Source organism: Rhipicephalus microplus, unplaced genomic scaffold (genome assembly GCF_043290135.1).
Source record: "Rhipicephalus microplus isolate Deutch F79 unplaced genomic scaffold, USDA_Rmic scaffold_14, whole genome shotgun sequence".
NCBI classification, from domain to species: Eukaryota; Metazoa; Arthropoda; class Arachnida; order Ixodida; family Ixodidae; genus Rhipicephalus; species Rhipicephalus microplus.
Genome location: NW_027464587.1, coordinates 24,284,489 through 24,294,688, shown reverse-complemented (window position 1 = coordinate 24,294,688; position 10,200 = coordinate 24,284,489).

The following is a 10,200-nucleotide window of genomic DNA, read 5'->3' as shown; positions in this document are numbered from 1 at the left end:
TATCCTGGGCGTGCCCCTGCACCAATCGTTCAATTTGCAGCTGGGTGCCACCTCTGGTATCGAGCAGCCCCCATTTGCTTTCCTTTCGCATTTTGCCATCTGATTCGTCACATGTGTTGTTCCACTGCTGGGCGCAGAGCGTTTTGGGGTGAGATTGGATTTCGCCGCCAAGGTTCATGATTTGTGTGCGTGTCTGTTGAGCTTGTTTTTACGCCACGCTTCTTTTAAGTCATGCTTTCTTCTGCAGCAAACTGGCCAGGTGAGAGTCCATGGCCTTGATGGATTCATCAGTCTCGACTTCTTTGGTGGCCTCATTCACTGCCATTTTTAATTCATTCAGGAGGGCTTCTTATGATAGTTCTGTACTGTCCTTCTGCTCCCGTATTTTACGGAACTGGTCCCAGTCTGTGATTTTGAATTTTCTTGGCCCTTTCACCCAGTTCTCACCGGTAATTTCCAGGATGCAGTGCTCGCTACCTAGGTCCTCGTTGAGGTTATCCCCGGTCGCTCTGACGTTCTTGGTGAATGTTAAGTCAGGCATTGTGTCCCGCTGTACCAAATTACCTCTTCTTGAAAGGAGGGCAAGGTTGTTTATAAACTGCAGGTCCAGCGCATTCGCGCTTTCTGCGAACTTGGTACCTTTGCCTTCGCTTTTTAAATATCGCCACTCGGTGCTCCTGGAGTTAAAATCGCCCGCTACTGTGAGCGGATTGTCACCCGCCATTTTTACCGTGGAGGTAAGCAGTCTGTTGAAATCTCCTTTCTTACCTGAAGTAGGACTGTAACCATTGAGCACAAAGGTGCTTCTTTTCACAGCCCTGTGTGGTAATATTTCCACCAAAACCGTTTCCAGGCCTTTTTCATATACGGGGGCGTCCCTTTCGGCGAACATTATGTTCTTCCTGATGAAAGTAGCCCCTCCTCGCGTCTTGTTCTGTTCGAATGCAGGGTCGGCCTGGCCACCCTGTACCCCTGTAAGCCTATGCTTTTAGCGGTTTTGCTTTCTACACATTCCTGTAGCAATATTATATGCGGCTTTTTTCATAGGCTAGCAATAGTTGCGTTAGTGGAGCTTTGCGTTTCTGAAGTGAGTTACAGTTCCACTGCCAGATATTATTCTCGTTTCGGTCAGCGGCCATGTTGTTTTGGTAGCTTGTGTGTGTCGGGGCTCGTTACCTCCGTGAGATTGCGTGCTTTGACTGGTGGAACTTTAGCCCTAGAAGTTATGCTCGCCACGCTTGCCGTAACCGCTGTATTGTCCGTGCTTAGGTTCTAAGGAGCAGTCGCCACAGGGGGGTTGGCTACCACCTTCTCCAGTCTCACGAACCTCTGGTCAGATTTGTCACTGGAAGTCTTAAAGGTTTCCATGAACTTCGCAAGCGTGTTCACTAACGTATCAATTTCGTCGTTGAGTTTAGTTATCATGGACTCGGCGTTTGTAATTGGGCCTTCTTTATCGCTCGAGACCATCTCAATCTCCTCGGTCGTGTCGCTGTCGCTGTATACGGCTTTGCGTTTGTCTGTGTTGTGGACCGTTTGCTGTAAGCGTGTTGTCGGGGGTGCCGGTGAGCCCGAAAGGTTAATTCCGTGGCCGCTCTTTGTTCAAGCTATTAAGGCGCGGAGCTCTTCAAGCTCCTTCTTGAGGGCCATGTGCTCTTGTTCAAGCTCTAGAATGCGAGAATGGGGAGCATTCTATGGCTGTCCTTTACTTTTGGGCTGGCTACTTGTGCTTCGTGATGCACTTTCCACCCTGCTGGTCCAGGAGCCATTGTTCGGCTGTTGCTGCTGAGTAGCTGCTGGCCTCGTTCTCGATCGGGATCTGGAGCACTCCCCAGATGACAGGTGGTTGTCGGATCCTGACAGGGTCGAGGGGCGCGCCCCAGAACGAGAACACCCCTGGATTGAAAGTGCCCTCTGGATCGGGATCTCCCCCTGGATAGAGAACGGTTGTGGACGCTGGAGGCGTTCTCGCGTGCCGGCACTTGGTTGTGGCAGGGTTTCTTGAACGTGACAGATGTTAATGCGTCTTGACGTTGTTGTGCTTGCAGCTCTTGCGTTCTGCGTCTTCTTCTCCTTCTCACTATGTACGGGTATGTATGGGTATGGTATGTGGAAGTGTCTTTTGCATTCGCGATCTCCGGTGGGGTGATTGCCATTTCAAAGCTTGCATTTCGGCTTGTAGTGATGCACGCCATCTTCTTGTAGCGTTTCACCGCAGCTGTGACATTTTTAAGTGTGAATACACTTTATAAGCGACCCCAAACCAACCACCGCCGTCGGTGGCGTCCACAGTCTTCTCTCTATCTTTAAAAGAAAGAGGACTTGGCGGGCCGCAGCGCGACGCTCTACCGAATAAGCCACGGACGCCACGCTGATATCGGTGTCAGTAACGCGCGTTATCTCCCTCCCCCTTCGCTCGCTCCTCCACTCTCCTCGCTCGCTGCAGCTGCGCGCGCACCCCTCTCTCTCACGCGCCCGCCTTCTCTCTCAGTCTCCCGTCGAGAGCGGGTCGTGAGGGGGAGTAAAGTTAAAATCCGTTGGCATTCGCCAGTGAGTTTACGTAAACTCCCCCGTGTGATCAAATTGCGATTCCCAGGAACCATTACACCATAAAGGCACCATAGTGTGATTAATAAATATAATAGTGCGAATTAATGAATACTCCTCATAGCATCACCCCGTGTACTCGCATTTAACCATGTTCACCATCGGGGAAATGCTTGGGAGTTTTTGGCTCGTTGCGTGTGTGTCCCGGCAAACATCAGCGCGATGGCCGACTCCCCTGCACGTTCTGGAAACATCCACTTGTCGCTTGTAGAGCGAGCAGGGAACCATGGCAGTTCCGCATATCACTGTGCTCGAAACGCGCAACCTGTCAAAGAGGATTGCGACGACTTTGATATTTTTATTGTGTTTTGCTTAGATGGCAGTGAGATTTCTGTCGTGCAGAATCAGGTGCTTGAGCGTTGCGTCGTCAAGGGAGAGGTCAACGTTGTTGATGACGCCCTTGCATGTATTATCGGGCGCGGCGGCGTATGCGAGAACTGAACGAGCCCTGGTTTGTGTGCAGTTTTGGCACGTTCACCTATGATGCGGCAATATTTTGGTGCGGTGTAGAAATAGCAATGATGTTTTGCATATAGTTGGGGCAGATCGTGTCCTCTTGTGCTTGCTCGTTGGTGATCTGGGCGGCCATAATGACGGCTCTCGCGAGCGGAACGAGATTGACTCTGGCTACGTCCAATCCTCCTCTTGGTCTCATGATTACCCTGATTTGGTTCTTGGGTAGGCGGGGTAGCCTGGAAGCGGATACCACAGGGTGTAGGGCCGACTGACTATTTTTGAGGCCCCTGGGGTGCTTCGTTTGATTGTTCTGCTCGATTGTCCCAGCGGCCATCTCCTCGTTCGGCGGAGTCATCTGTCTTCGGCATCCCATGACGGTGGCGCTTCCTGGTCCGTTGAAGATCTCCGCGCTTACTTCAATTCCCTCCACGGTTATGGTGGAAGGCATTTTCAGCGCCTGGTTGTCGGCTGCGACGTACGGAGGATGATCCAGCAGCTGCCGCGTCTGGCCGAGCCTTTGGCTACGTCTAACGGCCATACTCCTCGCCAACCCTGGGCATGGTTAGTGTCAGCGGGGACACTCGCCGCGTCGCAACATTATAGTCCAAAAACATGTCTAAGATTTCCCTAACCGCCAAAAATTGCGTTTCCACTGACACCGCCGAGCTTGCTTGTTCGAATAAGCACAAAGTCAAGTGATCTTGGAGCAAAAAACGACCGAAAACATTTAGAAAAGCGGGAGCCGACGTTTTCACGTCCGTGCTCCTTGACGCCACCTAGCAATCCCTCCGTCCCTACAGAAGGCTCGCAGGTTTTGTTAGTTTGTGATGTGATACCACAAACGGGAATGAACGCGAAGGTTGCGATGCCTGCAGTGAAGTTCCAGTGACCCGCTTCAGAATGCTTGAAATAGAAATGGATAGGCACGGATGGTGCACTGTACCGCGTAAGTAAACTCGTGTAGCAGGCGCAGGCAGTTCTCATATATTAGGACACATTGTCTCACGACTACGCGTCCTGATAAATTGATTGTGGTGCACTTGCTATGAAGAAGACCAGAGTTCATTCCTTCATCACTAGTGAACCGATTACTCGAGATTTTGTGTGGTACGAGGCTGCTCCTGCTCACGCCGGCGTAAGTGCTGCAAACATGGATGAACGTACTAGTTAGAAGAGTGTATACATGGCAAATCTATGCTGCGTGGTGCAATACTCTGTACAGTGCTTAGTCTGTTGACATAAAAGAAAAGCGTGGCTACAGCGTGCAAACAACGGAAAACACCTGCCACAACGCTACCAGAGCAGAGCGAAGAAATATACTATAAAAAAAACAAGAATAATATGCGTTTTTGCGCGTATTTACGTTTTCTAGCGCATATACGCAGCGGACAAGTTACTTCTATGTGAGTAGGTATAGTGTGGTCCCAGGTGCATTTTCAATTAAGACCAACTGATCAGTTCTCAATAATAATTAATTTGCCCTTGCAGGTTCCATGATAAAACCTCTACACTTGGATACTTCATTGTTATCAAAAGTCACAGTGCAGGTGTAATGTAAACCATAGTCGCGAGAAAGTTGGCCCGAAAAATAACGCGTGCGAGATTGTTTTGCAAAACTACGGCATCACCTACAAAAAATACGTAATGTATATATATTGATAAGTGAAGTTTAACGTCCCAAAACCACCATAAAATTATGAGAGACGCCGTAGTAGACGGCTCCGGAAATTCCGACCATTGTTAATGCGCATGGGAAGCATGCTTGAATGAACGCAGTAAAGTAAAAAAAAAATGTTGACTGAAAGCCATCGCTGCGTCAGGGCTGCTGGACATATAGAGCATAACGTAAAAAATTATTCCCACAGGCATGCAGTCCCAAGCACCAACACTAAAAAATATTTGCTCAGCAAAGGAAGCAAAACCGATATGCAATTTTGAATATATATAAAAACATGCTGCGTATACCTCTCATTCTTCGTTGTGAGCGGAGCCACCCTTGACTTGTGAAACACACCTAGCCATGACGAGGACTACGCCACCTACGCCTTACAGAGATTAACGATTAACGATGTCGTTTCCGCTTGGGCGGGGATCACAACGATGCGTTTTTGAAGACTAGTTCATTCAATAGTGCGACGAGAGGCAGTGACTTCAATAGGTCACTCTACCTGTCGTCTACTGTATTTTACTGCGATTACGTTACTAAGAACGCCGACATAATTTTATTCCATAAGACAGGAGACGTCAAGGACTTGAAAAATTACAGGCCGATCAGTTTACTGTCCGTTCTCTAAAGACTATTTACAAGAAGAATAACTAACAGAACTAAGAAGACATCAGAGTCACTCAACCAAAGGATCAAGCAGGATTTTGTTTGGGCTACTTCACAATAGACCATATTTATACTATCAATCAGGTAATGGAAAAATGTGCGGAATACAACCAAACCATAGCTTTATAGTTCTCATAGATTACAAGAAAGCGTTTGACTCACCGAGGCATCAGCAGCAATGCAGGCACTGCGGAATTAGGGCATCGATGAAACCAACATAAACATACTGGAAAAAATCTACAGTGGATCCATGGCTACCTGAGTTCTCCATTAAGAAAACGACAGAATCCTTATAAAGAAAAGTGTAAGGCAGCGAGACACCATATCTTCCATGCTTTTCACCACGTGTTTACAGGAGAATTTCAGGGCCCTAGATTGGGAAGAGCTGGGGATAAAAGTTAAAGCAGAGTATGTTAGTTTCCCGAGATTCGCTGATGACATTGCCTTGATGAGTAACTCAAGGGACACATTACTGCACATGATTACGGAACTGGACACGGAAAGAAGAAGAGTTGGTCTGAAAATTCATATCCACAAAACTAAACTAATATGCGACAGACTCGGTATAAAACACCGCTTTGCGAGAGGTAGAGAGACGCTGGAAGTTGCAGAGAAATCTGTCTTCTAAGGACATATAGTAACCGCAGAGCCGAACCATGAGAGCGAAATAACTAGGAGAATAAGGATCGGTTGGATCACATTTGGCAAGCTCTCTCAAATCATGACAGGTAGATTGCCACTAAACCGCATCAGAATGCTCGAACCATACGAGGTATATAACAGCCGCATCTTGCCGGTACTTACCCACAGAACAGAAATCTGGAGGCTTACAAAGAGCGTTCAACTGAAATTTAGAACAACGCAGTGACAGATGTCAAGGAAAATGAAAAGTTTAACCTTAAGAGTCAAGAAGAAAGTAGAGTGGGTCAGGGAACAAGCCAGGGTTCAGGATATCCTAGTTTAAATCAAGAATAAATGAACTTGCGCCGGGCACGTTGCACGTAGGCAGGATAACCGCTCGTCATCAGGCGCTTTTAGTTGACCAATTTGGCACTCCGTTCCCCGTTCTGCTCAAAGTCTCAACGTTACCGGACTGCAACGTGCGTTTTCGGCTTGAACTGAGCGTCCTTCGGTCAACGCAATCGCGATGCCATCGGTGCATGAAAGCAACGCCTTCTATAAATCCATTAAAGTAGCAAAGGAAATTAAAAAGTCTTTTTTTCTTGCAGCAAGATATACAATTCTGTTTTAAAAGAGTGTGGAATCATTTGCTGTTAGACGCATGAGCATTTTTCAATTTTTTGTAACCTTCTCTTGGAGCTGTACTACAATAGAAGCCTTCAAGGCAGCCGAAACGCGTTTCAAACACCCTGCCCTGAGGCAGCGCATTCAGCGCGTTGCTTTGTGGCTAATCAAACTAAACCACTTTTCTTAGTGGGTGGAAGACTGGCTGCTGTTTTAAATTAATTTTTACCATTGTTACATAAAATCGGTAACTATCAAAAAATTTGCTAAGTTCATTTGGCGGAGGTACCAAAAACCATTTCGAGACGCCCCTTTATGGTCTGAAGTGTCAGCTCTAGATTATTTTGTGGAACTTCAACCCACATGCATGAATTCTCGAGGGGATCAGCTGTGACGACTTCTCGGAGGAGGCACAGATCCTTGTGTGTCCTGAAGTACCGTCGGTGCTTGCGTGTTAACCGAACAACCGCTGTGTTTCCCGAGCAGCACGGACTCGCAGCCCAAGAGGCTTCCATTTTGGTCGTTTCTCCTCACGTCAGGTGATCCTTTTAAATGCAAAGCATTTCTTAGCGAACTTCAGCGACTTTGAGCGTATCTATCTATCTATCTATCTATCTATCTATCTATCTATCTATCTATCTATCTATCTATCTATCTATCTATCTATCTATCTATCTATCTATCTATCTATCTATCTATCTATCTATCTATCTATCTATCTATCTATCTATCTATCTATCTATCTATCTATCTATCTATCTATCTATCTATCTATCTATCTATCTATCTATCTATCTATTTATCTATCTATCTATCTAGCCGCCTGTGACTTTTAGCTCTCCTGGCCGTTTCGATAATGGTATCGTTAACAAACTTGTTATGAGATAACATGACTATATGAAGAACATATTTGACTAGTCATATCATAAAAATCATGACATATATGTCATGAATGTCATGATTTACATTTCATGGTCCTGCAGCTCTTGCGGTGGTTTCGTTCGCATGGCATGCTGCAAAACTAGTACGGTATGGCAAAATATCATGGCGATTACAAGCGACAGACTCTAACACGAAAATCATGACATGCTTGTCATGTAAGAACATCACTACATGCCACGCTCAGGATGCGCTCGCGGCAGTTTCGCTAGCTTCACATATACCAAAATTGGTAATACAATACATAAATGCATGACAAAAATATGTGACTGGTGGAAGCATGATAATCATGAGATGCGGGTCATATACCAACATGACTACATGCCACACTCATGATGTGCTTGTGGCTGTTTCACTGGCTCCACTAATACCAATTTTGATATTACGGGACATGAACAGACGACATAGGAAAATGACACATTCAAACATGATAATCACGACATGCGTGTCATGTAACAACATGACTACATGCCACAATCATGATTCGCTCGCGGCCGTTTCGCTAGCTTCAAATATGCCAAATTTCGTATTACGTGACGCCAACGGATGACGAAGGTATGTGACTGGGGCACCCATGATAATCATGAGATGCGTGTCATGTGAGAACATGACTACATGCCACAGTCAAGGCGCCAATGCATTTCGACGTGACGCCGTGTGCGTGCTCGCCGGAGTGCATTTCGTCGCGTCACGCTGACGTTGCCATGCCAGGCGGCGGTCCTGCATATACTCGCAGGTGCGCTCCGCGCTGTGTTACTTTGACGCATGCGCGTTTCAGCGCGTCCGGCGTCCCTCTGTCACGAAAAGAGGGAGACGCAGTGTTGTCTGCATAACGCATCGGCTCGAAATGCAGTATGTCGCATTTCGCATCGGTTGCCGTCGGACCGCGCCGACGGATGCTTGTCGCGCCTGGTGTCGAACTATAGAGTGCTTGTGTTTTGCTAACGTTGCGTCGCTGTGCCCAGCGTGCGCGCGTGTGAACGCTACATGGGAGTATTTGGGGCCCTTCACAATGCGCTCGAGGGTGTTTTGCTAGGTCTACGTATACAAAATTTGGTGTTACGAGATGTCAACAGATGACGAAAGTATATGACTGGTGCAAACATGATAATACTGACACGCGTGTCATGTAAGAACATGACAACAATCCACGCTTATAGCGTGCTCGCAGTCGTTTTGCTAGCTGCACATATACTAAATTTGGTATCACGTGACGTGAATAAATGACGAAAGTAAACGACACATCCAAACACCATAATCATGACACAGTCATGTGCGGCGTGATTTACCCGCACCTCGTAACGTTGTGTTGATATTGAAAAGACATATCAACATTTCTCATTCGTGTTTCGCATATCGTCGATACCCACTGTATGTGGGATCTGCCCATTTTTTTTTCGCTGCGACGGTCCGCTCGTACGCTCGGCGCTTGACTGTCTAGCCAATCCGCAGTGGCGCCACCACTGACTGGATGAGTGGAGTGGGAGGCAAAATATGGTCAGCTATGGGTGCCTATGAAGTATAACTGAGTGGATTCCCAGAGAAGGAAAACGCACGAAAGAGAGACAGAATAGTAGATGGACTGATGAGATAAAGAAATGCGCATGTACAACATGGCAGCAGAAAGCACAAGAATGGTTTGATTGGCGCATCATAGGAGAGGCGTTTGCCCTACAAAGGGCGCAGTCAGGGTGATGATGATGACTTTACCTTTATTAACTTTTTTCTCAAGTATGCGCAGAGGGAGAGGGGGGTCTCGAGACTTTGATATACATGTACACAATCTGCTCAAACTACGACCGATAGTCACGCTACAGAGGAAAAGTGATGCCTGCCCCCTCCCCCCCCCCCCAGTGGCGTCCGTGTAACCCCCCCCCCCCCCCCCCCCCGCCGAAAAAAAATTTTTGGCTACGCCCTTGTTTGCGCTGCTCGCTCAACGTGGTATTTTGTCTAGTTCGTGTTGCTAAAATGCCGTTTGTGTGTCTAACTATCGCCAAGTGACCTAAGTGGCCTCTATTCGCAAGAACAACGTCAATCAAGCCAAGTTTTCATCGTTTATTGCCGGTATCCAAGCCGGTACAACCGATGTATATAGTCAGGTGCGAACGAAAGAAGCCACTCATAGATATCAAAAGCTGTCAACCCATCTGTAAAGACTCTTGAAAGCTAACAAGCGTATTCATATAACTGAACATCAAGATCGCTGAATGAACATTGCTCTCATTGTGTTGCGGCGTTCGAGTTAAACAGCATGGCTCTAGGACAAGGGTCTGGTTCTGCCGTCAGATGCGGCGCTTGCCAAGTAGTGGTGATCATGAAACAAGGCGTATGCATGATGTGCCATCGGGAATGAAACTTGCACGTTGCCGACAGATAGGTCGTGCAGCGAGAGCAATGTATTTTTGCTTTATTTGTTACGTAAACAATTGCGAATGCGTGCAGTTCTGAATCTTTCTCGCTCTGCAATGTGGAGTCGGGAACGCCACCTAACAATGCCACCACTTACACGGACAAACTACGAACGCCAGGACCTACAATATCAAATATCCCGGCTAATAAACTTTGTGAGGAACGACATAGACTTTTACGCAACTCGTGTCAAACAATATGCACAGAACTTT